Below are 27,871 nucleotides of genomic sequence, written 5' to 3'. Positions count from 1 at the left end.
CCTTATAAAAAAGGGGAATTTGGCTATAGAGACAGACATACACAGAAGAAAGGTAGAACAGCACATGAAGATGAGGGCAGAGATCTACGAGCAAAGGAGATCCAAAGATTGCCTGAAAACCACCAGGAAGTGCAGTGGAGACACAGAAAGGTTTTCCCTTTCAGGCCTCAGAGGAAACCTCCCCTCAGACATCTTGATCTTGGACTTCTAGCCTCTAGAACTGAGAGACTCTGAATTATGTAAGCTACCCAGTTTGTGGTACTTCATTATAGCAGCCCTGGCAAACTAATACATCATGTAAAACAATTGTGTCAAGAAGACCTGGCCAAAGTGTCCTGTGTTAAGGTGACTTGTCTGTCCTCTGAACTCCAGAACATCATTACTCTATACGTTAATGGACTGAAACGTGTCTATCTTGGGCACAGGACCATTAGCTCTCTAAGGTCTTGCTTTTTATTGTATTGTCTTTAGTACCTACTGTATTGAGTCTAGATAATTTAGGAATAAGCCAACCACAGGGCCTGAGGATGCTGAGTTTGACAGGGGTTGAGCAGCTGGCCCGATTGTCACTATGCTCTGGTTTCCAGGCCATGTGCTTTCCATTACACGGTGAAGAGGTCTAGCAAATTCACTTGTAGAGTTTCCTCTTCAGGCTCAATTTCCTCTGTTCCTTACGTGCACAGGTTGTCAAAGCTCTCATTATACTGGTCACTCTCCTCTGAATAGACTTGATCTTGAATAGGGACATCTAAACACCACACTCTTCTATCACCATCACCTTCCTTGATACAGACCCTAAGCTGGTGTTAATGTTGCTCAAGTCTGTTGGCACATTATGGCTTATTATGAATGCAATCTATCTCCTGTGCAATGCTTTTCTGCACAGAAAGTTGATCCAAGTCCCTCCAACTCTGTTCAGTTTCTGCAAGGTTTGCACTCACATATGCTTACTTTATAAGCTATCTTTGTAAATTTTACTCTGGTTTTCCTTAGTATTCTGGTTCATTAAGATAATTTTATATCTCAATATGTTGTCTTAATTATATTATAACTAGTCTTACCCAGCTTATTCAGTTTTGGGGCATCTGAAAATACAGTGAGAGTGTTGTTTATGTTTTCAAATCACTGCTAAAAATGTTGAACAGTTGGATGTTTACCCAGTACACAATAGCTGGGTAATCATCAACTTTCTGTTTTATTTTTTTCTGTGTTGCCTTGGCCCCTATCAGCACAGAGGTGGAAATCAGAACAAAGCCTTTCAGTATGATGCCAGGCAAGCAGCTATTTACACATACTTGGATACTTGATAGTGAGATTTTCGTGAGTTACAGATTTCTTTTTCACACAAATGATCGTCTGGTCTCAGCTGGGTGTGCCTGGCACTAGCCTCCCTCTTACCCAGCTGTTCTAATGGCACCTGGCAGGGTGATGGCTCTCCATTCTCAAATTTTCTACTTGTAGAGAAATTGGCCATTTTGTGTTTTTACCATCATTTAAAATCCTGTTGAAGATGATTTTATTTATTTTTTTATTAAAATTTTTTTTAATGTTTATTTTTTGAGAGAGAGAGAGAGAGAAAGAGAGAGAGAGAGTCAGAGAGGGGCAGAGAGAGACAGGGAGACACAGAATCTGAAGCAGGCTCCAGGTTCCGAGCTGTTATGACAGTACAGAGCCCATTGCAAGGCTTGATCCCATGGACTGTGAGATCATGACCTGAGCAGAAGTTGGATGCTTAATTGACTGATCCACGCAGCCACCCCAAACAATCCTGTTGAGGATGATTTTAAATAGTAATTTGGCCAGTGCCAACTTTTCTGACTCTGCCATCATCTCAGGTGCCAACTAGTAGGTAGATCATTTAATTAACTTGGGATACAGTTCAGTAAAGAATGGGACCTGTAGAATTTGTCTTGGCTCCCATTTCAGCTCTGTTAGTTGACTGTGTGGCCCTAGCTAAGTTATGTAACCTCTCTGAGTTTCAGTGTTTCCATATGTGAAAAAAGGATATTAATACCTGTCATTATTAATGAGTATTAAATTGATTAATTTATGGTAAGTGCCTATCACAGAGACTGGCACAAGTAGGCATTTGAGAGACATCATCATCATCATGTACATCTTTTAAAAATACTAAGACTAAGGAGACTATTTGTGAAATACCTCAATTGTACTAATGGCTGCTAATATAAGAGCCCAATGCCCTTATCAGTCTTTGCATGAACATGGGCTTTACTGATATTATTTCACACATCTAAGGAATGCTTCCAAATAAATGGAATGGTTCACTTAATTGCCCAACTCCTTTCATGCTAAGTGGAATTGGTTTACTTTTTCTAGTATGTCTTAGAGACCTGTGAACATCCCAAAAGGGGTAATCTCAACAGAAAGCAGTCCAAACTTCCTGAAACTGAAGCTTAAAAAAAAAAGTACCCTACAAAGTCCTCAGAAGAATAAAGACTAATTCTGATGAGTTCTATCACGCACTATTAACTAAATAGGAATATTTCCTTGACATCTGTACATTTGACCAACATACCCATTTAAGGATAGTAAAGAAATTGTTCTTCCATGGGGTTGGCTTTATGGTTCAGTTTTTCCTTGTTTCATTCTGCCCACTTGCTTTTACCCCTTTTATTTTGTTCTCTTGAAAAGCAGGCTTGTCTTTCTGTTTTTTGCTTTTGTCAGATTAAGGACGAATGGCAGTATAGGTTAGTAAATACTTATCTGTCCTGTGATGTGAGAATTGCTATAATCATGACTGAAATCAATCATCAAACTTCAGTGTTCAATTGAGTAAGCTTTTATTGTACACCTTTTTATATGCAGATGCTGTGCCAAGGCCTCTAGGGGATTCGAGGATGATCAAGTGTCGGTTTCTGTCCTCAAAACAATTAAGAGGGAAGAGGGACAATTCCAGCAGAAATTGCCTGAGCAAAGGCACCTGGGAGGCCACAGGAATTTACAAGATGCTCACAGAATAGCTTTAGAGGAAATTATTTGTTTTGGGGGAAGAGGAAGTTGGAAGAGGAAAGCCAGGGCCTGACTGTGAGGGCTTGATGGTAATTATTTTGCATGCTATTTTCAATTTGATAATTGATCTAGTATACCAAGTGTCAGTTTTCATTGAACGAAACACTGAAATAGTGGGCCTCAAATGAGATGGAATCAATGTTAAACAGCTTTTGGTATGTGTATCTGTTAGTTTCCTCCGTGTTAAATTTGCTTGTCTGACATATCACTACGTATTAATTAGTAATGAAAGCACTCAAAAACGTCTAATGAAAAGCTCCACAGATTGACAACTCAAAAGTCAGGCACTTCTTTGTCTCTAAGTTTTAAGTGCTTTTCCCCTCTGTACCATCTGTTACACATCTTCAAATCTTCAACAAACTCAAAGTAGTTGGACTATGTCCCATTATTTCAGTTGGACGGGATTGAGAAATTGATTGTGATCATGGGAATTGAATAAGAACAACATTGAGCCCTGATTTTAGGACTAATATTTAGCATTTGGTAGTTACTAAGAATTTCAGAGATGGCTAGCCCATAGGCAAAATGAAATCTTGATTAAAAAAGCAAACAAAATGTTAAACTTTTAGAGAGAACATGGTAGGTAGATGGTTGATTCCAAGGTCCAACCTGAAGCATCCTTTATTATTCAAATGTTTGTTTACTTCTCTTTCTTTTCCTGGAGATGGCACTCCCTGGTTCTCTGGGTTCTCTGGCTCTTTGTATAGGCTGCTGGCAGCTTTAGGGGTAGTTTTCCTTCACACATCAGGTATTACATTAGGCACTTATCCTAAGATTAGAGCTCACACCATCATATCTACAGGATCTCTCTGTTGACCTCAATTTTTTTTCTGCTTTGTCTCAAGTCAGAGAAAAATGTATGGTGAGAGATAGAATGAACTCTTTTTTTCTAACAGTGTTCATAAGTCTGGTCCAAATCCATAAGCTTTCTTTTTACTTATGACCATAAATTTTTAATGATAAACTCTAGTATATAAGAATCGACACAGTTTTTTCTCCCCTTAAGTCAGCTTAAATCTGCCTTTGAGCTCCCATCTTGTTGGCACTGGCAGCAAATTTAATCTTTAGCATCATCTGCTCTCTACTTCACCAGATTGTACAAAATTCTGAGGTATTTTAAGCTGCACCAAAATATCAAGGTAGCTTGTATTTTACTGATAACCTCTGTGATGCCTATTGTTCAAGATCATTCCAAGTCTAGCAACTGTGCTGCTTTTGTTTTGAATGTGGGGACATGGAAATCATGACTTTTAATGAGGGCTCAGTGTCCCTGACTGACTACATGGTAATGGCTTGGGCTACCTTGTCAAATTACTGCTACAGAGCAGGGCTGTTCTTGGGACAGGTGCGCCTCTGTTATCTGTATGCTTCTCTTAACTCTGTTCTCAAGTCATGGGTCTTTTTCTCTCTATCCTTCCAGACACTGGCATAGTATGTTCAATGAAATCAGTCTTTTGCTGACTTCAAAACATTTGAATCAGCACAGCAAAGCATTTGAATCAGAAATTCAAATATCTGCTTGGTAACATGGGAAGAAAATAGAAGAGCAGCCTAAAATAATTAAATACCAATAAATTAACCTGCTTGATTGTCATTGAAGGTAGTGCGATTCTTTTTAAACAATTTTTTTTAAAGTTTATTTATTTATTTTAGGGGGAGAGGGGCAGAAAGAGGAGAGAGAGAGAATCCTAAGTAGGCTCTGCACTGCCCTGCCAGCACAGAGCCCCATGTGGGGCTTGAACCCATAAAACCATGAGATCATGACCTGAGCTGAAACTGAGTCAGACGCTTAACCAACTGAGCCACCCAGATGCCCCGAAGGAAGTAAGATTCTCAGTGAGATCTACGTTCTCTCCTAAAATTTTTTCTCTGGGTTCTATTACCTTCAATATTTTCCATACATCTTAGGTATTTTTAACATTTTAAAGCTGCTCTAGAACTCCAATAAAAACACCATTGTTGTCATATCTCTGCCTGAGGATCTTTAACCTTTTTGAATAATCATAACTGCATTATAATAGTATAACTTCTCTGTTGTGTATGTGTGTGTGTATGTGTGTGTGTGTGCATGTGCATGCAATGTATTACTGGAAAGAAAACAATTTTACGTTAGTTGATCATAAACACATGGGGTCCAGAGGATGGGGGAGGGGCACAACCAAACATTTCTGTACTTCTTTCCTTCTCCTGCTGAGTTATCACTTCAGAGTTATTCTTTCTTACTTGGGTTTCTGAAAAAATTTTCCCTCCTCAGTCTCTATCCTGCACAGGTCCCAGCTCTGCTTGTGCACAGAGAGGTCAAGGTCATGATCATCTTTGTTCTGGACTGGAATGGCTGCCATTGATTCTTATTCCTGTGGTAGTTATTAGGATTGTTCCCTCTCAGTACTGGCACATGGTAGGATCACACTTCCTTAACAACTTTGTAGTTAGGCATGGCCATGTGACTTGCTTTGGCCAATAGAATGTGAGCTGAAGTGATATGTGTCACTTTACTAGCTAGTGCCTGCCTGGTTTCTTGCTGCCCCACCCCACTCTATAATTCATCAAGGAAGCCTATGTTAAGATAGACCTCCCCTTTGCATCATCTTTGAGTAACTACAGTGAGAGTAATTCCAGTGTTGGTTCACATTGCACATATTGGGGGGGAAGGGATGAGAAGTTTGTGTTCTGTGTTTAGTCACTGAGATTTTGGGGTTGATTTTTACTATGTATAACCCAGCCCATGCTGACTGACACAGTCCTCTTTAGGAGCAGATTGGCTATTTCAGATTTTTTTTTGGAATGAAGCATCTAAAAGATACAAAATAAATATCTTTATCTTACTAATATCCACCAATTCTTTGACTTTTTTTTTTTAAGCTTATGATGTCTCTGCCTCTTTATTTGTGTCTTCTAAAGATCCCTTTCTATCTGGGCAAGTGCAGATAAAATGAAAGGAAGAGAATGAGTCGGGTAGACAATTCCTTTGTGCCACAATTGGCTTGGGCACTGGCAATCTCCATTTTTTCACAGCTTCATATTTCTTAAATGACCCATACATAACAAACACTTTATACTTCACTTTTCTCTTTTTTTTTTTGCTAAGCTATTTGATTGTTCTGAGATTGGAAACCTCAGGAATTCCAATGATCCAAGAGCAAAAAGGCAAGATAAAATTTTTCCATACTAATGTGGTTGCTCTGCCTGTGTTAAACACAAAACCTTCAGGTCTTGCGCAGGTACACAGCCAGATGCTTTTCATTCAGCCTCATAAATGATTATCGGTGGCTTACTGTGTACTAGGGATATTCCTAATTATAATCAGTGATGGTTGCTCTGAGTAAAAATTGCAAGGATATATAAAGGCAAACATAACAGAGAACTGATCTATTTGGGGGTAACAGAAAGTCATTTGTGAAAAACCAATATTTGAGTTGAGAGCCAGGAGGATGATGGGAAGGTGTTGGGAGCTCAGAGTTTCTGCAGAAGTAAGTAGCTTTTGCAAGGAGTCTGGAGGACTCATGAAACATTGGAAAAAGAAAAAGAAGGCTTGTGTAAGCTGGAGCACAGAACTTAGTGAATGATGTATGATGAGACTGAACAAGTAGCCAGGGCCAGACTTTATAGAGCCTCATAGACAATATTGAAGATTTGATTATTTTATTTTATTTTATTTTATTTTATTTTATTTTATTTATATTATTTTATTGTATTAATTTTATTAAAATTTTTTTAAATGTTTATTTATTTTTGAGAGAGAGAGACAGAGCATGAATAGGGGAAGGGCAGAGAGAGAGGGAGACACAGAATCTGAAGCAGGCGCCAGGCTCTGAGCTGTCAGCACAGAGCCCAATATGGGGCTTGAACTCACAAACTGCGAGATCATGACCTAAGCTGGAATCGGATGCTTAACTGACTGAGCCACCCAGGTGCCCCTATTAATTTTATTTTTAAAATATTTATTTATTTTGATAGATAGCAAGAGAATATACACACACAAGTGGGGACAGGAAGAGGGAGAGGGAGAGGAAAGGAGAGGGAGAGGGGGAGGGGAGAGAGAGAGAGAGAGAGAGAGAGAGAGAGAGAGAATCTCAAGTAGGCTCCATGTTGTCAGTGTGGAGCCTGACTCCAGGCTCTATCTTACGACCAGTGAGATCATGACCTGAGCTGAAATCAAGAGTCAGACACCCAACCGAGTCACTCAGGCGTTCACCAATTTGGTTATTTTAAAAGTTGTGGAAATCCTTTGAAAGATGGATATTTTAGACTTACTATTGACACCACGAGATTTGAGTTTGTGACTACATTTAAATTGCCTTATTTATTTATTTATTTATTTATTTATTTATTTATTTATTTATATATTTTGAGAAAGAGAGAGAGAGAGGGTGGGGCAGAGAGACAGGAAGAGAATCCCAAGCACGTTCTGTGCTATTAGCATGAGGCCTGATGCAGGGCTCAAATTCACAAATCCGTGAGATCATGATCTGAGCTGAAATCAAGAGTCAGATGTTTAAGTGAATGAGCTGCCCCCATTCATTCATTTAGATTTCATATGGATTAAAAAATGGGCTGTTGTATTAGCTAGGGTGACCTATATATAGAGAAATAGAGACCTATATAGAGAAAATACAAGGAAGTTGCATAAAACAAGCTTAATCGTCTGTAGCTTGCTTTGATCTGGCAGCCAAAGTGTGGGGCTTGGGGTAGCATAGTGTTATCTGACTTTATTGGACCAAGGCTAGGATGGGCAATAGAAGGACTTATCTTCTTAGCATATTTTCCCAGGGACAGGGTGCATCCTAAATTACAGATTTAGTGAGAGAAAATAAGGCAGGGATTTATATCTATATCTATATATCTATATCTAGTCTATACCTATATATTGATCTATAGTCCAAGTTTTTACAAGCCTGAGACCAAATGTAGCAAAAGGTATGTTTAGATGTGGGAAGTTTTCAGGGGAAGTTTACCGGTTTGTTTGTTTGTTTATTTATTTATTTATCCATCCATCCAGTTTTATGGAGCTATAATTGACATATAACATTGTATAACTTTAAGGTATACAACATGAGGATTTGATAGATGTATATTTTGTGAAATGATCACCACAACAAGTTAAGTTAACATCCATTACCTCACCTAGAGAAAAATTGTTTTCTTACTTGCAATGAGAACTTTTAAGATCTACTATTTTAGGAAGTTTCAAATATACAATACAGTATTGTTAAGTATAGCTAGGTCACCAGTTTATATTGAAATATATTGCCCAGGACTCACACAAACTCTCCTTTATGTTTGGTAGCAGCTGAATCATATTTTAAAATAGTCTGAACTCAACTTTTGAGCTTTTATTGTAGGAAGCAATTCCGCATTGTCAGGAAGCTGAATTGAATGCCCTATAGATCATTTCCACATATGACTTTCCGTTTTACAAAACAAATCCATATTCATTCCAATGATTTCCCCTTCATTCTTTTCAAACTCCCAAGCAGAAAAGATTAGATTCAAGTTTCCTGTCATAAATTACCCAGTTTTAACTCAGTAAATTTGCATAAGCCCCCAACACCAAACTTCCTACTAGTTGAAAAAATATAGCATGTATGTATCTCATTATCTATTCATAGATTTTCAAATTATATATTATCTAGCTTTTTATAGGATATAACTATGAAAAGATCAGCTTCCATCCTCACAGCAAAGATAGAGCCAGAGGTGTGGGCTACTTAATGAGCCTAGGTTCCATGAATCAGAGCCCAGAAAGGACCAGGAGAGGTGAAGAATAAGCTAGAATCCCAGAGGAGCCAAATTTAAAACAGAACTTTGCAAGAGTGTCTTGACATGAGGGCTTGTGTTAAGCATAAGAACCAAGCCATTAGCCCATGTTCACTCTGTAGTTAGCTGATGTTTGGTTATCAGAATTGGTGACAAAGTCCTTTAAGGGACTCTGGAGATCCTTGCCTGGAGATTGGATGTCGGACTCAGGGGCACTTAGTTGCATGTGCCCTGGCAGAGTGAAGATGTAAGTTTATAGTCCTCATTCTTACTTTGACTTTATTGCACTTCACTCCATTGCTACTGCCCACCATGTGTTCTCATTCCTCTCCTCCTGTGCTTATCATTTCCTCCATTCAATTTAAACCAATGGGCTTATTTTCTTTGTACAATCAATTTTCTTCTTCTGAAATCACGTCTTTCTTTGTCCTCTAAACAGACCACACCTATCCTTCTTGGATTTTCTCGAATTCTTTCTTCTTCAGAAAGCCTGTTATGACTGTTATTCAGTCCCCTCTCCCCACAACTGCCCTCTTTCTTTGAAGATCTATTGTTCTTAGAATCAACATCACCGAATTTCATGCCTTACTGTTCTCATTTTTTATTTTATTTTTTTTATGAGACTTGTTGTATCTCTTCAATGAGCTATAAGATTCCGTAAGACAGGGGCCATGTCACATACCTTTTTTGCTTGAACAGGCTTCAGCTGGGCATAAAGCAGGTACTAAAAACCTGTTGACTAATTACATTGCTTTCTCTTTTCTTCCTGTCAGGGTTGTGCTATATTATTTGAAGTTCTTAGTTCAGCTGCTACTGGAATAATTTCACTGTAACAGCATGGGTCTTGCCAAATACATTAAAATAAAATACTTTGCAAATATAAATCTCTTAGTAATATAGCAAATGAATTCTACATTTTATAGATCACCAGTTTCCCAAGTATTTATTGAACTTTTGTAAAAATCACACCATTTGCTATAATAATAATAATAATAATAATAATAATAATAATATATTTTTCTGGATATAGGTGAATTTCATGTCTATTTTAACAGATCAGGTTAAGAGCACTTATATAATTTAAGTAGAGAGATATCTTAGGTTTATAGAAAATGTGCCTTAAAAAAGTAGTCTTTTTAAGACTGAGAAATAAGGATAAATAAGAATAAGGGTAAACCTTTATTTCTGTAAGATATTTAGGTTTTAATGTATTATGATATATCCACAATGACTACTATATTAATAAATAATTCTTATTATCTGTTTCAACACTTACTGTAATTCTTTCCAGCTTATATTGATAATTTCCATGAAATTATTAAGTGAAATATTGGTCTGCTGACCATTGCTAGGAAAATTAGATTTTCCTAAAATTCCTGATTTTATGGGTTTGGGGATGTGAAAAATATGAAATTAATTTAGTCCCTTTAAATAGAAAGATAGATGTTTGGCTACTTGGAATGATCTAAAACATATTTTGAAAATAATATATGTTCATGCAGAAAATTAAAAAAATACAAAAAATGTAAAGTGGAAAATAAAAGTCATCAATGACCCTAACCTCTGAGATATCTACTATTAACATTTTAGTGTTTCTAGCTTTGTTTAAAGTCAGCATTTGACCGTACACATAAAACACATCTTATATTTTTGTCCTTAGTTACATGGAAATAAAGATAAATGAAAATATTTATAAAAATTTTTAAAGTTATAAAAATATGAGTGCATCTCATGGACTTTAAAGATATTCTTTTTGCTGTGACAAGTTAGTAAAATGTCTAGCTTCTAGCTAGTTCCAGAGTTTTAACTTTTAGCATTATATCTAGATGCAAAGTTACTAATTTCTGACCTTGAAGAAGGTTTTTTTATTTTTGATAAATATTTTGCAGCCTTTTGAATAAATTGTTTCACACAGGCTAGAACATATGCTCTAGTTAGGATTAGGGACACAGTGATTTTCCCTTTAAATTTGCAGTGAATTTTAAGTGTTCAAGAAACATGCCAGATTGACAGATGCTACCTTAGAAGACATCAATAAACACTGATAAGGACACAGAAAAACCGATCTGCTTTGAGCACACTCAGAAATAGCAGGCAAGGACTAGAAAGCTCAAAACATATGGGGGTAGCATATCAGCAAAAGACGTTTAGCAAACAACAGAGATAGAAGATAATTATTAAAAAATTGTGTTATGGTGGACTATTAGCAACTGTATACACACTGGTAATAGCTGAGATTCTTCTCGCGTTTGTTATTTTGGAATGATTATGTGGGCAGCTTCAAGTAATTAACCCTTATTTTTGGAAATATATACATATGTTGGAAGTGGTTTAGAAACAAATGACAAAATATTAACATCACCAGGAAAATCAGATATCAGGATCCAATTATAAATATGTTTAGATTGATGTACAAATGTCTATAGCATTTTGCCATTTAAGCGAAATGTATGAAGTTCAACCTCAGAGCATAAGTTAAGGTGACTCAAAATCTAAACCACGCTGATATTGATATCATATATATATCATATATGCCTAACACCTCCTTCAACTATGTGGGACTGACATCTTATGATAAGGCATTTTCCAAAAGTATGTTTCCACAATTTTCTTGTTTCCTTGTTTCCTTGATTCTTGGTAGACCAAGTATTTATTCATGTTGGTTCCAGCATGAAGGGAAGAGATTCACTCTTGCTCACCACACATTTGTGAAATAACTTCTTTAACAAATATGACTGACTGAATGACTACATGAGGAAAGCAGACCCTTTAGTTTGCAGCAGTCACGCATATGAAGGCAAATGCTGTATACAACCAGAAATAATGCTCCGGTTGGGAAGAATATGGATTCTCTTCAAGAATCATCCAAAAGTAGTTCTTGAGAAAAATGTAAAGGCAAGTTAATGAGAAATGCAAAACAGAGAGCAACTGTGATAGGGAAATGGGTGGAGTAATTTGATAAGCTTTAATTATATCCCAGCCTAGAGAAAAAGGTTTTCTTTTTTTTTTTAATTTTTTTTTCAACGTTTTTTAATTTTTATTTTTGGGACAGAGAGAGACAGAGCATGAACGGGGGAGGGGCAGAGAGAGAGGGAGACACAGAATCGGAAACAGGCTCCAGGCTCCGAGCCATCAGCCCAGAGCCCGACGCGGGGCTCGAACTCACGGACCGCGAGATCGTGACCTGGCTGAAGTCGGACGCTTAACCGACTGCGCCACCCAGGCACCCCGAGAAAAAAGTTTTCTATACACGCAGATTACAAGAAGAGCAGAGACTGGGAGCAGAGGCTTATTTTTGCAATCCTACTGAGAGTCACCCTTCATTCGGATCAAGAGTGGCTTGGCTTCTACACGTAGCCCAGCTGTGTCTCCACCCACTGGGGGAAGAAGGGTGTCAAGACAATTATCCTGCTAATTTATCTAGAAACGACAAAATTGTAGACACAGTTGTCTCATTTCCCCCTGAATTATCCAGGTGGGGGGTCCTGCATGATTAAGTTTCTGAGGAAATCTTTCCTCCTCTTCATTTTGCATCTGCATCTGCAGCAGACCCTTCCTCCAATCTCGGCAGCTGAAATTTGCCTACTGCTGAATACTTTGTATCTTGTACCTTTACGGTTTGCTCCGGAGGTCACGAGCTGTGGATCTGAGAAATTCCATGTTCAAACACATGCACACACGCGCACACACACACACACACACACACACTCACAAAGTAGAGATCCATTCCCATAATTCTGCTTTGATATACATTTTATAAGTGCCAAATGAAAAGCAGAGGCTTCTATTAGGTGGACCAAGGTTCAGCGGAGGCTTAATTTAATCTTTTTCTACGTAGATTTTATGGTCTTTGATGGGAAGGACCATGCCATAATATTTCTCATCAAAACCTCCCTAACACTTAACACGGTGCTAGTCACACAGCTGTTTTTAAATAAAGTACTTTTGAAATGGAAATGTTCATTTAGTGTTTATTTAATGGGACATCAGTCTTTAGCAGAGTTTTGTAGAGTACCTAATGTGTGAAGCTGATAAAGGGATGGTAGCATGTTACCTTAGTCCGTTTGGGCTGCTATAACAAAATACCACAGATTGGATTGCTTATAAGCAAAGAAATGTATTTCTCATGGTTCCAGACGTTTGGAATCCAAGATAAGGATATGAGTATAGTCAGGTTCTGGTGACAGCTCTCTTCTGTGTTTGTGGACTGTGGACTTCTTACTGTGTCCTAACATGGGTGGAAGGGGCTGGAAAGCTCTGTGGGGGTCTATTATAAGGGCACTAACCTCATTCATGAAGCCTCCATCCTCATGGCCTAAGTACCTCCCAAAGGCCTTACTCCTAATAGCATCACCTGGGTGACTAGAATGTCCACATATGAATATTTTGGGGGGAACACAAACATTGAATGTATAGCACATGTTTTATAAGGACTGACTTAGCCTATCTTAATCTCTTCATTCTGTGTCAAGGACAGCAGAAACAAAGCCAGGCTGAGACATGGGGCTCCCTAGATGATTATAATCATTTTAGTGATTCTTCACATTGCTGTTCTTTGAATATTCCTTCTAACATTTACTTTGAGAAGTTACTGCTTAAGATGTGAGAAAAGGATAAAGAAAGAGAACCAGTTGTGGCAGTTCTCAGCTTTTCTAGAATAATCAGTTGGTCACCTTTGGACAATTTGCATTCCTCTCTTAGCAAAGGGAAACAAACAAACTGTGGTCAATCAGATGTAGCTTCCATAGAAGGAAGGCAGTATCAGCTGGTTGTTACAATGTCTGACCTCCTCGAATCTTTCACCTTCCAAGTTTATTTATTCCTTCCATCTATAACCAGTTTTCTCTGAGAAGAATTCAAGTAAAAACAAATTCCTACATTTCATTCCTGTCCAGTGACACTTAGTGACTCTTTTAGAAATGGTCACTACGTACAGTTTTTGGCTTAAGGGCAGAATTCAAGATACGGAAAGTTTGGATAAACCATTTTGCTTCAGGATGTGGCTAACTCATGTGCTACAACACAAGTGAAATATCCTGGGCTCCATCTAAGGTCTCCCCTTACCTTTGGAGATGACTTTTTGGAGGTGAACAATAAGAGATGAAAAATAAGAACTGCTTGGATTGTAATTATTTTTTTCCATCTTCCTGAGCTTTGCTTGGGGGAATGCCTGACTTATTGAAGAGTCTGTATTCTAGACCACTCTCCATGATGAATGTGGCCGGGGAAGCTGGGCAGGTGACAGTGTCCTAGGGCTTCTGGAGGATACATTTTCAGCAACTTGGAATCAGAAGCCAGGAACAGAAGGGCCACAGATAAAGTTGCACTTAGCTTTCTTTATAAAATTTTACACTGTTAATCCTTAATCATAATTCTGGTATTAAAGTGTATTGGTTTGAATCTACATTAGCATCCTCTGGGATTTAGAAGCAATTACATTTAAAAATGGAATTGCGGTCCACACATAAACAGGAATGATCTTTAAAGCAAATTAAACAAAGGCTCTAATTGCAAATCCATTTAATTTACAGACAGAGAGAATTAACCTTTGGTTCATTGGTAAATAAATATGCAGAGAAACAATAATCCACAATTTAATAACATGAACAAAGTATTCCTTATAAGCTTCAAGGTTGATGTTTGATCATAGTTGCCATGTTTCCATATCATTTCACCTTTTGAATTTTAAAAGGTTTGAAAAGAAATTAGTATGTGGACAGAAGATAATGAGTTCTAAGTTAGATTCTGGTTACTCTTCCTCATTTATTATGACTGGAGATTATTATCTCACAGGAGGATGAATGGTGTAAAAACTGAATTTAAAAAAGTTTCTTTCATACTGCTTTTAGTTTATTAAATGTCCTCATCATGTAGAGTGTCCTGGAATTAGGAATAATTTAATTTGGAGCCTCCACCAATCTTTCCCACTCCAAAAAACTTGAAAAACTGCCCTGAGTTTGTAAATATCCACAGTAAATTCACATCAGTCATTTTGTTACACTCAGTAAGATAGTTAAATAAAACTTCTCTCTTTTAGGAGTGATTTATAGAAAACTGAGATTCACCAAATGAAGGTGTTGAGACTTGGATATAGAAATTCAATGTACTGGGGTGCCTGGGTGGCTCAGTCAATTAAGTGTCTGACTTTGGCTCAGGTCATGATCTCATGGTTCATGGGTTCTAGTCCCGCATTGGGCTCTGCTGACAGCTCAGAGCCTGGAGCCTATTTTGGAAGCTGGGTCTCCCTCTCTCTATGCCCCTTCCCCACTTGTGCTCTGTCTCTCTCTCTCAAAAATAAATAAACATTAAAAAAAGTTAAAAAAAAAAGAAATTCAATGTACTATAAAATTTGGCTTCTACATTTTACTAAAGTCATTTCCTTTATTCCTAAACTAAATATTATACTGTAGTTAGGTTGAACTGGATAAGCTGAAGTTAACAAGCAAGTTATGATCCCTTTAACTAGCTAATAACTCACTTAATAATGGGAATATATGTTTGATCAAAGAGAATTAAAAGAAAAACTATTCCTTGTTCATATCATGAAACAGCAGTGACAGGAAAAAAGTGGTACAGATATAAACTCAAACTACCTTCTTGTACTGAATATTTTTGTTACATCTGTTAGTGAGACAGAAATGTTATCAGTGATCTTTTCAATGAGTGTCAGAGTTTCTCTTAAACTTTGGAAATGATTTTCAGAGGAGTCCAAAAAGTTTATTTGTTTGTTGCTGTATAATGAAACAACCACCATTTCGTTGTCTCTGTACATTTAGTGAGCTCAGCTGGAGGTTTCTTCTTCTCGATGTGATCTTGGCTAGGGCTGTCGTTATCTGGAGACTTGACTGAGCTGGAACGTCCAATGTGGCTCACTGACATGACAGATATCTTGATGGTGATGGCTGGAAGATTGATGTCAGCTGGAATGTTGGGATGCCTCTGCATCTCTCTCTCCAAGTAGTCTCAAAACCTCTTTTTCTCCATGTGTGTGGATTCTCCATATGTGGGCTCTTTATGTGGCTGCTCCAATAGAATTGCTGGACCTAGTGGCTCAGAGGTCCTAAAAGTCCAAAAGTAGCAACTTTTGTGCCTAGAACTGGCACAATATTCTTTATGCTGCATTTGTTGGTTAAAATGAGTCACAGAAATAGCTCATTTTAATGTGGGAGGGGACAACAGAAGGTAGAAATACAAGGAGGTGTGAGTCATTGGAATCGTTATTAGAGACTAGTTACCACATTCATTCATATGTATATGTATATACACACATATATACATTCATATATATACATACATACATATATATGAATGAATGTGGTAACTAGTCTCTAATAATGTATATGTATATAAATGTGTGTGTTTATCATATATATACGATCATAAAGGTATGCATGTATATATATAAATTATATATAAAAATATATAAATAATATATATTAATATATATAATTATAATTATAATTAATACATAATATATAAATATATATATAAATCATATATATTTATATATATATAAATTCAATGTACTATAAAATTTGTGTGTACACACACACACACACACACACACATCCCTTCATGATCATAACATGTTTATTGTAGGCCACCAATCTTGACTTGGTGAATTCATTCTGCCTGGCTAAATTGTGAAGATATTCATATGAAATAGGTCATGGTATGGCCAAAGATTTTAAACATGTATCAATCAGGGTGCAGTCAGAATATCAGATTTACCAAAAGTAGTGTGGGCTGAATTGTGTCTCCCCAAATTCATTTATTGAAGCCCCTGTACCTCAGAATGTAATGGTATTTGGAGACGGGGCTTTTAAAGAGGTGCTTAAGTTAAAATGAGGCTATTATGATGGGTCCAAATCCAATGTTGCTCATGTCCTTATAAGAAGAGAAAATGTGGACACACAGGAGAGAAACCAGGAACGCACATACATGGAGCAAAGACCATGTAAAGAGGCAGCAAGAGGGCAGCCATCTGCAAGCCAAGGATAGAGGCTTCAGAGGAAACCTGTCAAGTATCTTGATCTTGGACTTCCAGCCTCCAGAACTGTGAGAAAATAATTCTGTTGTTTAAGTCATCCAGTCTTTGATGTTCTGTCATGGCAGCCCTAGCAAACTAACACAAGTTAATACAAGAGGTTTTCCATAGAAATTGGAACTTACATGGGGCACCTAGGTGGCTTAGTCGGTTAGGCATCTAAATCTTGATTTCAGCTCAGGTCATTATCTCACAGTCATGACATTGAGCTGTGTGTTGGGTTCCATGCTGGTTGTGGATCCTGCTTAAGATTCTCTCTCTCCCTCTTCCTCTGCCCCTCCCCTGCTCATGCATATGTATACTCTCTCTCTCTCTAAAAGAAAATAAGAAAAAGAGAGAAATTACAACTTACACAAATGTGAGAGAGGTAGAGAAGTGAAGGAAGAGAAGAGTCAAAGGTCAGAAAAAGTCACTAATCACAATAGTTTGGAACAGGGATTCTCAAAGTGATATCTGGGGACACATTGGCATCTTGAAACCAAAGCCTCCTCCAGGAAGTCTACAAGGTCAAAAATAGTTTAATAACAATATTAAGCTATATTTTCATTTTTCTCCTTTCATTTTTCATGAGTATATGGTGGGAAATTTCAGAGGTTACATTGCTTGAGATGACACATTGAGATGGAATATGTATGTGTATTTTGTATTTTAACATTTCTCAGTTTTAATTTACAAATTGAGAGATACAACCCACATAAAATAAAGCTCTTTGGGGGTCTTCAGTACTTTTTAAGAGTGCAAAGGGGTTCAAAGTTCAGTTTGGAATCTCAGACTTGAAGCTTTGGTGATAATATGCATGTTGAAGTTTGTAGGTCAATCCCCAAAGCTGTGTGTCTGGTCAGTGGAAGGGAATTGCAAAATGGAAGCTCATGGAGAAAATCTGTGGAAGTTGCTACCTCCATGGGGACCGTAGTCAGACTTTTGGTGAGTGGCTTGGAACCCCCAGCAATGGGCAGGCCAGGAATCAGGAAGACCAGCAGGAACTTGAAGCTCTCCAGACATTTCTAAATCTGTCACTATGTTTGACTGCCATGGCTTGTTAAAAGTAATGGCCTCTGCTTCACTTCTACCTATCAAAATTCTTATAAATTTCTGTCCTAGTCAACTTTAATCCAGAACATACTTAGTTCCAAGTCATGGACAGGAGAGGAAATATGCTAATTAGACAAAATGAAGCTTAGCATAATCTACTTCTTTTTCAATTTATCATTCCATATACCTTTTTAAAAATTAAATTTAACTTCCAGTAAAGATGTTAGAAAAATCATGCTTCTGTATAGCATGATGAAACTATCCCTTGTACAAAGAAAAACATGCTAATCTTGTCCTCAAAAATAAAACCAAAGTCCCAGGTGCCATTTTATTCTTTTGGGGGAAGTTTATTCTTCTAGCTGCATCACATTTTCCATTTGATAATTTATAATTAAATCATGATGTGTGGGGCAAATCATCATCAATACTTTAAGTTGGGCAGTAGGTAAATGGCAGAGGGGAAAGTTGATTCATATCTATTTGAATGTATTCATATCAAAGCAAGGAAGAAATATTGATAAGTATTATAGTTCTAGAGTCTGTAATTGATAACATGGACAAAGCTGGTATTTAAAAGTTCCCTCTTCCCCTCCTCATTCCCTATCCTCTTTACCCTTAGCAAATACTTGAGCTGGTCAAGCTTCCCTATGCTCCATTGTCTTAACCAAAGGGTCTCTAAAGTCAATAGTCTTGCCTGTATTGGGTTGCTGTCCTTGTCCATGAAATTTTACCACAGAATGTGAGATGCTAAATGGCACCACAGAGAGCTTTGTAGATTCTGGGCATACTCCTCCCCGCCCATATTGTATAAGTAGAAATCCAGTTTCCCTTTCATAATCAGAATCAACCACAGTCAATGCAGTAACCTCCTTCTTTGCTAGTTATTTCAGTGGGATAAGAGCCCAAAGTGTCCAGGTAGCAGTCTCAGTCTTCAGTTCAAAGAAACTATTTTTGTGTCCCCTGGTGGAAGCAGTGCTCCCTTGGGAACTAAGACTTCCAAACCAACAGAGCCTAAAATTGTGGAGGAGAGAGTAAAAACTTTGCTAATGGATCATTAGGTATAATAGTGAGTAGAATTGCTCACATTTGTACTTCTTGATTCCCAGGCTATGAATCCTGGCTATGGTAGGAAGAGTATCCTATTTTGGTCATTGAATCACAGCATATATTGGCTCTTGAAAGCAATACAATATTCCAGTTTCAAAATGTATTGTCTCATAACTGGCATGAAAACTGAGTCCTCAGGCCATTCTACTATTCTAGTAAGACAACAGTTTCAGAGTGATAGAAAACATAGTGAGACCGGTGAATTCCTTGATTATGAGCCTAAAGCCACATTCACTCACTGTAAAATAAGTCCTTTGGTCAGAAGTAATGCTGTTTGGAATACCATGGGGGTGAATAAAACATTCTACATGTCCATAAACAGTTGTCTTGCCAGGAGTATTGAGGGCAAATCCACATAGAAGAAATGAAACAAACTGTTGTCTCTTCTGTTATGGTTATTATCCAATTAACTGATGTACCTTAAGTTCACCTTAGTTGCCATCTTGCAGGCTCAGTGTTGGTCCCTGCTATTGGCAGATTATGATCCCAGCTGTGACTATAAATAGATTGACTTTGGTGAGTGGAAGTCCAAGTTGCTGAACTCTTGCTAATTTCTATCCCTGTTGCTATTGCTATTTTTCACAAGAACCCATAGGATAATGACAGAGGTAACTACAGAAAGAGTCACCGACCTCCACAATTGGTCATGTTTTCTACTTGATTATTAAGAGATTTCTTTGCTGAAATTACTTTTCAGTGAGCATTTACATGAGGCACAAATATCCTCACACTACCTACAGATTCTGAGAGGTCTATCCAAATAATTCTTCCCCTGACTTTGTTGTCATCAATGTCACAACTGTGTTCTAAGTCCTCCATCAACTAGAGAAATGGCTATCCATTGCTTATGAATGAGTGTAGATCCATACCTCTGGGAATCTTTCCTTCTGGATAAAATGAATATTCAGTTTTCTGCTCTAAAGGTCTGCCTGCTGGGAAGATTACCCCTCACTGCTACCCTTCATAGTCACCCCTAAGTGGGGCTGGAGAGTTCCAACCAGCCACTTGTAGGCTGTACCAGTATATTATACAAAACCATCTGTAAAACCATTCCAAGGTTTTCATATATCTGTTCATTGGTCACCTATTTCCACAAGCTTGGTGGTTTAGACAATACCCAGTTCATACTGGGTAACTTAGTTTGAATAGTAAATTGATTGTCTGTGTTTAAGCGTTCAGTTTCTATTACCGTCCATAAGTAAGCAGGAGACTACTTCTCAAAGGAGGATAGTTATGTGTGGGAGCTGGCATAACTTTGATCCAGAATATTAAAGTCCTATACTGTGATTCACCTGTAAAGGCCAGCCACAGGCTTCACATAGTATTCCTTTAAGCACTATTGGGTCTACTGAATCATATGGCCCAAACAGTAAGGCAACTTGCACAATCCAGCAGTTTACTCAAGTCTGGTACAGAGCCTCCTCTTCCTATGTGTTTTACTCAAAACTGATGGCTCTAGAGATTATTTAGTAAATGCATCAGAGCTCCCTGCCCAAATGGTGTATTTATGTTGACTCCAAAATCTGAAGAGACCCATTTGTTCTTGCTTTTTGTTTTTTGTGGCAAGAGGTACAAGCTCAACAACATATCTGTCTTGGAGGGAATATCTCAACAAGCCTGAGACCATGGAACTTTTAGAAATTTCAGACATGTGAGTTTTGTAGCAGTCCTACCCTCTGGCATGAATCTTACCAAAACTTCCAGGGTTTTGCAACTCTCAGATGCAATCATCATGATATTATCAACATAGTACATCAGTATGATATTCTATATAAGGCAAGATGATCAAGCTTCTTGTGGACTAGATTATGACTGAAAGTTGGAGAGTCGCTGTTACCTTAAGGTGGGACAAAATGGTGTATTACTGATCTTTCAAGCTGAAGAGAAACTGTTTCTGATAATCTGTGCATGTAAAGAAAAAATGTTTTCCAGATTAAGAGCTATAATACCTGGAATCCAGAACTGTGTTTATTTGCTTCAGTCCAAAAACAAACAAAAAATATCACATCTGGAACAGCAGTTGAAATTGGAGGTGATGACTGATTAAGTTGATAATAATCCATTGTTATTCCCCAAGGGCCATCTATTTTCTGCACAGTCCACATAGGTGAGTTAAATAGGGATTCGGTGGGAATAATCATCCCTTCATCTTTCAAGTCCTTGATGGTGGCAGTAATCTCTGTGATTCTTCCAGGTATCTGGTTTACCCTTTTTGTGGATAGAGGTATTAAAATTTTTTTTTAATGTTTATTTTTGAGAGACAGAGAGAGAGAGAGACAGAGTGCAAGTTGGGGAGGAGCAGAGAGAGAGGGAGACATAGAATCTGAAGCAGGTTCCAGGCTCTGAGCTGTCAGGACAGAGTCTGATGTGGGGCCCAAACTCATGAGCTATGAGAACATGACCTCAGCAGAAGTCAGATGCTTAACTGACTGAGCCACCCAGGTGTCCCAGGTAGAGGTATTTATAGAAGTTTTTGCTTGCTGTTTTCTTTAATATCCATCATGTAACCAATATGGTTATTGTATTAGTTTGTAGGACTACTATAATATCACCACAAACTGGGTGGCTTAAACAACAAGAATTTATTTTTCTCATCATTCTGGAGGCTGGATATCTGATCAAAGTGTTGGTTTGGGTTGCTTTTCCTTGAGGCTCTCTTCTTCGCTTGCAGATGGCCACCTTCTTGCTGTGTCCTTCACGTAGCCTTTTCTCTGTGTGCTCATCACCCCTCACACCTCTGTGTGTCCTGATTTCCTCTTATAAGGACAGTAGTCATATTAGATTACCTTAACAGCCTCATTTTAACTTAATAACCTCCTTATAAGCCCTATCTTCAAATACAGTCACATTCCAAGGTACTGGGGGTTAGGGATTCAACATATGCATTTTGGGGGTGGGGATTCAAATCCATACATAACAGTTATTCTGTCATTTACATTCTGGAACTAGGGAAATAGCCAGGGGAAATCACTGAGTTCACTCTGGGAGAGATTCAAGCCAAAATTCAACTATCACCTGAGTTCTGTAATTCTGTACTCTGACTGGTAGATGGTATTAGGGTTTTGGATCCCTAGGAGTTTTTCTTTTTTAAGTTTTATTTATTTTTGAGAGAGAGACAGAGTGTGAGTGAGGGAGAAGCAGAGTGAGAGGGAGATACACAGAATCCAAAGTAGGCTCCATGTTCTGAGCTGTCAGCACAGAGCCTGATGCGGGGCTTAAACTCACAAACTGTGAGATCATGACCTGAGCTGAAGTCGGACGCTTAACTGACTGAACCACCCAGGTGCCCCATGGATCCCTAGGAGTTTTTATTGGTGCAGAGCACTGAACAAAAATCTCTGAAAAATTTGAGTAATTTCTTTACCAAATGCACAGTTACTCTGGTGAATGGGTAAATGGCTGCCAGTTCCTTTAGAAAAGTGTATGCGGAAGGTTAATGGTATCAATTTTTAAAGGGTAGCAAAGATCCTTGTGAAGAGAACCTGGACTTTTCTTCATTCACAGGGCTCTAGGTCTGGGTACAAGCTAAAGTCTGGAAAGTGGTTGAGGAGCCACAACTCTGGAGATAATTTAAGTCAGATAACTGCTTACCAGAACACAAATCAAATTAAACTTGTGTAGTTTGCCTGTCTGTTTCAGTCCTAGTGACAACATGATCAATTAGCCAACACCAAAGAACTCTACAGGTAAAAACTTTCTGATTGCTTAGCTTTGCTGCCATTACAATAAAACCCACTCCCATATATATTTTTATTTGTCATGTTTCCATTAGTGTAAATTGACAAAATCTGGTAATTATTTTGGCATGTGTGGGACCTCTTACTGGGTCATGCTTTGTACCCAGCCCCCTGGGTCCTATTGGGACTTGAGGCTGGTTATCCATGTAGAAGCAATGGGAAAAAGTGGGGATGAACCTTGAGAAGGATCATCATTCTCTTGCAGTGTCACTACCTCAGGAAAGGTCATTACAGGCTTTTCAGATGAGAGAAGAAGAATCTCCTCAGGAGATGAAGAACAGCCTCTAGTAGAATGGAAAGTTCTTCAGAATTTGGGTATTCAAGGTTCTCAGTTTTTTTCAACCTCCCTGATCTTTCAGTATTCCATTATTTTTTCCAATCAATATCTTAACTTTAACATAACCTCGCAAGTCTATTAATTTAATTTGCACTGTAATTAAAACATCTACAGATCAGATTCTGGGTTTGGTTTTCAGAAATATTGACCCTGTGTGTACAGGAAATGAGGATTTCTTTCAGGGAAATGATAAGTTCTTTCTGGTTCCTTTCTGGTCCCTTAAAATTGGGGAATTTTAAGGTTGGAGATAATTATATTCTTTCTCCAAACTCTGTTACCAAAGAGTTCCATTGTCTTAATTTTCTTTATTTCCCCTAGAATGTTTGATCAATGCAATAACTCAGTCACCTATAGTCTTGACTTTTATAGGCACTCAATTGCAGGTGTCCTCCAGTGATTATGTAAGTGACACTTGCCCCTGGATGTCACGGGCTATCTCATTTATTATTAGCAACAGCGTCATTACAACCTTATATCTAATTAGAACAAAGAAGAAATTTCTGTTCTTCTGAAACCACATTTAGTACCAAAACTTGAACCATCAGGATTCCCTCAAGAAACCAAGCAGTAAAGTTTGATACGGTTTGCTATAGAAATTAGAGCTTATATAAAAGGAGGAGGAGCCAAGCAAGTGGAGATCTGGAAGAGAGGAATCAGAGGATCAGAAAAAGCCACTAACACAGTAACGCGAAACAGTGTTAATGTGTAGGTCAAAACTTGTGGGAAAATCCCCCAAGTGTTGGTTTTATGCAGAGTTGCAAAAAAGAATCACACTGAAGTGGAATGTGAAGGGGGAGCGTGTGGAGAGGTCTGTGGAAGCTACTGCATCTGTGGGGAATGCAAGGTAGTATTTGATGGTTGTCTTGGGTTACGCCTGGATGGTGCAACCAGAAGTTGGGAAAATGAGCTATAAGCTGGAGTCTTTTAGGCACATTTGTCCTGTCTGTCACTGTGTTTGATTGTCACAGTCTTTTCAAAGGAATGGCTTCTGTTTCACTCTGCTATCCAAATTTTACACAAGTACCTCTCTTGGCCAGCCTTAAACTAGGACATTACAGGTAGAGGGTTTTGGAAGATGTTATTTGCAGCTTTAGACAGGAGTGATAATGCCATGTTGACAAAGCACAATCCAGCGTACGGACAGCAGAATGTGGGTACTCTGCATAGTTTTACAAATAAATAGGCAATTTAATATAATAGATTCAATGTAATATTTATTTTGTTAACATTCATTAAGGTTGTCAAGAAAAGTGATACCAATAATAATTTAGACTCCTCACTCCCTTATTTGGTGCCAAAACCTAGAGATTTATTTAGGTCCAGAAAAAGATATCCATGTGGTCAACCCTGTGGATGCTCTTGGCCCCGTTTCCAGTTTTTTTTCAGAGACAGGCAACTCTCGGTACAAAGCTTCACCATGGGGACTTTTCATACTTCATAGTGGTGATCTTTAGGCATCCACACACTCTTTCCAAGTGAGTTGCTGTTTAACTTTGGGGCAGTGCTTTGCAAGAGTACTGCTCCCTCTATATCAGAGAATCTCAGACTTTTCTTACCCATACTTATTTATGTCAAGAAGATCCATTTAAGCTTAGAAATCTGTAACCTCCAAATTATCTTCTTCTGGGGAAATTCAGCCTCATTCTTTTGAGGGATTTGACCATCCAAAACAAAGGCCAGTGTGGAGTTGTCTTTAGAATTGCTCCATTCCTACTCACGGCAGCTCCTTTGAATACCCCAAACTGGAGGGGTATCTTTCTTATTTTTCATTTTTTTTAATGGAAATAAGATAAAAGTGAATTTCTCAATTACTCTGTCTATTAGTAATAGTAATAAATATCTCATCTGTTGACCAAACTGAGGTTACAGTTTCAACTAGGTTTCTTAGAAATTTTACATTTTTTATTCCATACTAACTTAAGAAGATTTTGATGGGCGTTGATAATATTTGGGACAGTTCTATAGGCTATAGGAAAAAACCTTAAATTTGATGCATGGTTTGATTTTTGAGGATGAAGTCTCATATGAGTTTATGTTTTGTAATTTGAAATGAATTTCAAAGATATTTGATATGCCAATAGATATTATAGAATTCAGTGATTGTATTATGAAGACTATAGTATACAGAACCACTAGTTTGTGCCTTGAAATCTTACAGGCTCTATTATGACATGGGGGGTGCTATGTGTATAAGCACATATGTGTGTTTGTATATATACCTTCATATTTACTCATATTAGTATAAGGGAAATTATCTGTTATGGAACAGCACTAAATCCACTCCTCACACTCTGGTTCACCACAGAGCAATCTTGTATTTTGTCATTGTTAACATAAAAGAGACTCCAGATTTGACTTCACTGTTGGGGAGTTTTGTATCCTCAGGCTCTGAACAAAATGATAAATAGAAGAAAAGAATGACAGATGGAGGACAAAACATTACCTTCAATATTGGCAGTGGCTTAGAGGCTGTGGCTTTAGTTCTGTTCTCAAAGTGACCTATTGGTACTAAACTCCAGAATTAGGCTGGGTGAAGCAAACAGATACATGCAATGTTGGACTCCACTACTGGGTGGAGCTGGTCTTAAGAGGAATGTATTCTGTCTTGGGCAAACTGCTCCCTAAAAAGGAAAAAGAGGCTGAGCTGGGCTAAGCACGCCCAGTTTATTATTCCCAAATTCACCAATAAGGTGAATCTTTCCACTTCTCTTGAGGTGGAGTGATGAAAAAAGTGAAGATAGGCCAGGAGTTATACTAACTGAGCAGTCCTTTTAGAATGGAGCTAAGAGAAGGAGAATAAATTTTATTTCCTAATACTATCAGACTAAGAGGATTACAAAGGTAGCTATGGGTAGATAAACAAACTGCTTCAGTCTGTTCTTCAGTCTGATTCCTTTAGGCCCCAACATACTATTGGCTGCTAACTTGTCATGAAAATTCAGTAGGGGTTGGGGAGAGTAGGCATATGTATTTTGAAAAGGGTTCGTAAATCTAAAATGTCTCATCTACATTCTACCCTCTGTTAGGAACCACTGGCTCAGATTCCAAATGAGCCAACTTCTACTCCTTCCCGGCATTCATGAATCTTTGATTCCTACTTCTCATCTGTTTCTGACTCAATGCTTCATAGCCCCTGCAGGTTTGCATATGGTCTACTTTTCTGGTCCTTGAGTTTCATCCGGGCCCTAAGAATGCTGCTGTCCATATGACAACCAAACCCAAAGAGGATGGAACTGAAGCAAGAACACGCTTATAGGAGAGGAACTGCCGTCACAGCTGGCACTGATTGGGAACAGAACAGTTGGCTGCTGTAAACACTCCAACTTCAGGTCAGCAGCTTGCAGCCCTGGGCTGCCACCAATCCAAGAACTTATCTGGACAGGGTTGGCAAAAAAGCAAGGAGGGAAAGGAGGAAATGTCATGGGGCACATGGCAAGGACATCTGTTTTGCAAACGTTTGAAGTGTGTAGCAAAGAGGTTCTTCATTGTTGAGTTCAAAGCTCACAAACTGGCTGATGCATTTGAAAAAAAAAAAAGGAGTTTGATTGCCTTTGCAACATCCACTCTCCAGTTTGCTACCATCCTTCTCCTCCATTTGCCCTTTCTTTTCACACCAGGCTGCAGCCCATTGATGTTATCTGTTTGGACCGGAAGGCATTTGAGTTTGTTACCCCAGGTCTAGTTTGAACTTGAGATACTTTTTTTTTTGTTTTTTTCAAAATAATTCAAACTCTTAATCTTCAATCAGAAAACTTCTCTGGCTTCCTTGGGGGGAATGATCCTTAATATTGTCATTGTTCTGCTTAGTTCTCCCCTTTCCCTCAATATAATACGGAAATACCTGAGCAATAAGAAGTCAATTCATGCAGCGCCTGAGTGGCTCCGTTGGTTAAGCGTCCGACTTCAGCTCAGGTCATGATCTCACCACTTGTGAGTTCAAGCCCCACATTGGGTTCTGTGCTGACTACTCAGAGCCTGGAGCCTGCTTCCGATTCTGTGTCTCTCTCTCTGCTCCTTCCCTGCTCACACTCTGCTGTCTCAAAAGTAAATAAACATTAAAAAAAAAAAAAGAAAGAAGTTAAGTCAATTCTTGATTAGGATGATACTATGGCTTTTAAATTCAAAGAATATAGTATGCTTTCATGTTATAAGCTGAACTGTATCTCCTCCCTCAACCCCAATTTGTATGTTAAAGTCCTAATCCCAGTAACTCAGAATGTGATTGTATTTGGAGATAGGGCCTTTCAAGAGGTGATTAAGTTAAAATGAGGTGGTTAGGATGGACCCTAATCCAATCTGATTGGTGTCCTTATAAGAAGAGGTAATTTGGACACACAGAGAGATATAAAGGGTGTGAACACCCTGAGAAAAGACCACGTGAGTCATGATGAGAAGGTGGCTCTCTGCAAGTCAAGGAAAGAGGCCTCAGAAGAAACCAACCCTACCAGCACCTTGATCTTGAACTTCTAGCATCCAGAACTGTGGAAAAAGAATTTTCTGTTGTTTAAGCCATCCAGTTGAAAGCATTTTGTTATGGCAGCTCTAGCAAACTAATACACACCATTTACATAGGAACCTGTCACTGTGTATGTATCCTGGGGGAAGGGAAAGAAGGAGATTCCACCACCTGTTATATTTTTGTCCACAAAAGCCTTATATAACAGTATCCATTTATGCCAAACTGCCTGTCTTCCTTTTTTAGTACATGTCACTAAGCAGACCATATTTCAGTTCCACTTCTCCAGAGGCTCTTTTTTTTTTTTTTTTTTAAGACTGATTTGTTATGATATACAACCAATAATTAAAAATAATCTAGTCCCATTC

General features: G+C 38.2%; 1 long non-coding RNA gene across 1 annotated transcript; it reads left to right on the top strand.

Moving 5' to 3' along the window:
- The first annotated feature begins 1,752 nt into the window (after positions 1–1,752).
- On the top strand, positions 1,753–4,576 carry LOC122225590. The gene is made up of 3 exons (XR_006205251.1): positions 1,753–1,845; positions 2,827–3,059; positions 4,451–4,576. It is a non-coding gene; the product is annotated as an uncharacterized LOC122225590 (long non-coding RNA).
- The last annotated feature ends 23,295 nt before the right edge of the window (positions 4,577–27,871 follow it).

This window comes from Panthera leo, chromosome B4 (assembly GCF_018350215.1).
Source record: "Panthera leo isolate Ple1 chromosome B4, P.leo_Ple1_pat1.1, whole genome shotgun sequence".
NCBI classification, from domain to species: domain Eukaryota; kingdom Metazoa; phylum Chordata; class Mammalia; order Carnivora; family Felidae; genus Panthera; species Panthera leo.
This window is presented reverse-complemented; position numbering and strand designations above follow the sequence as displayed.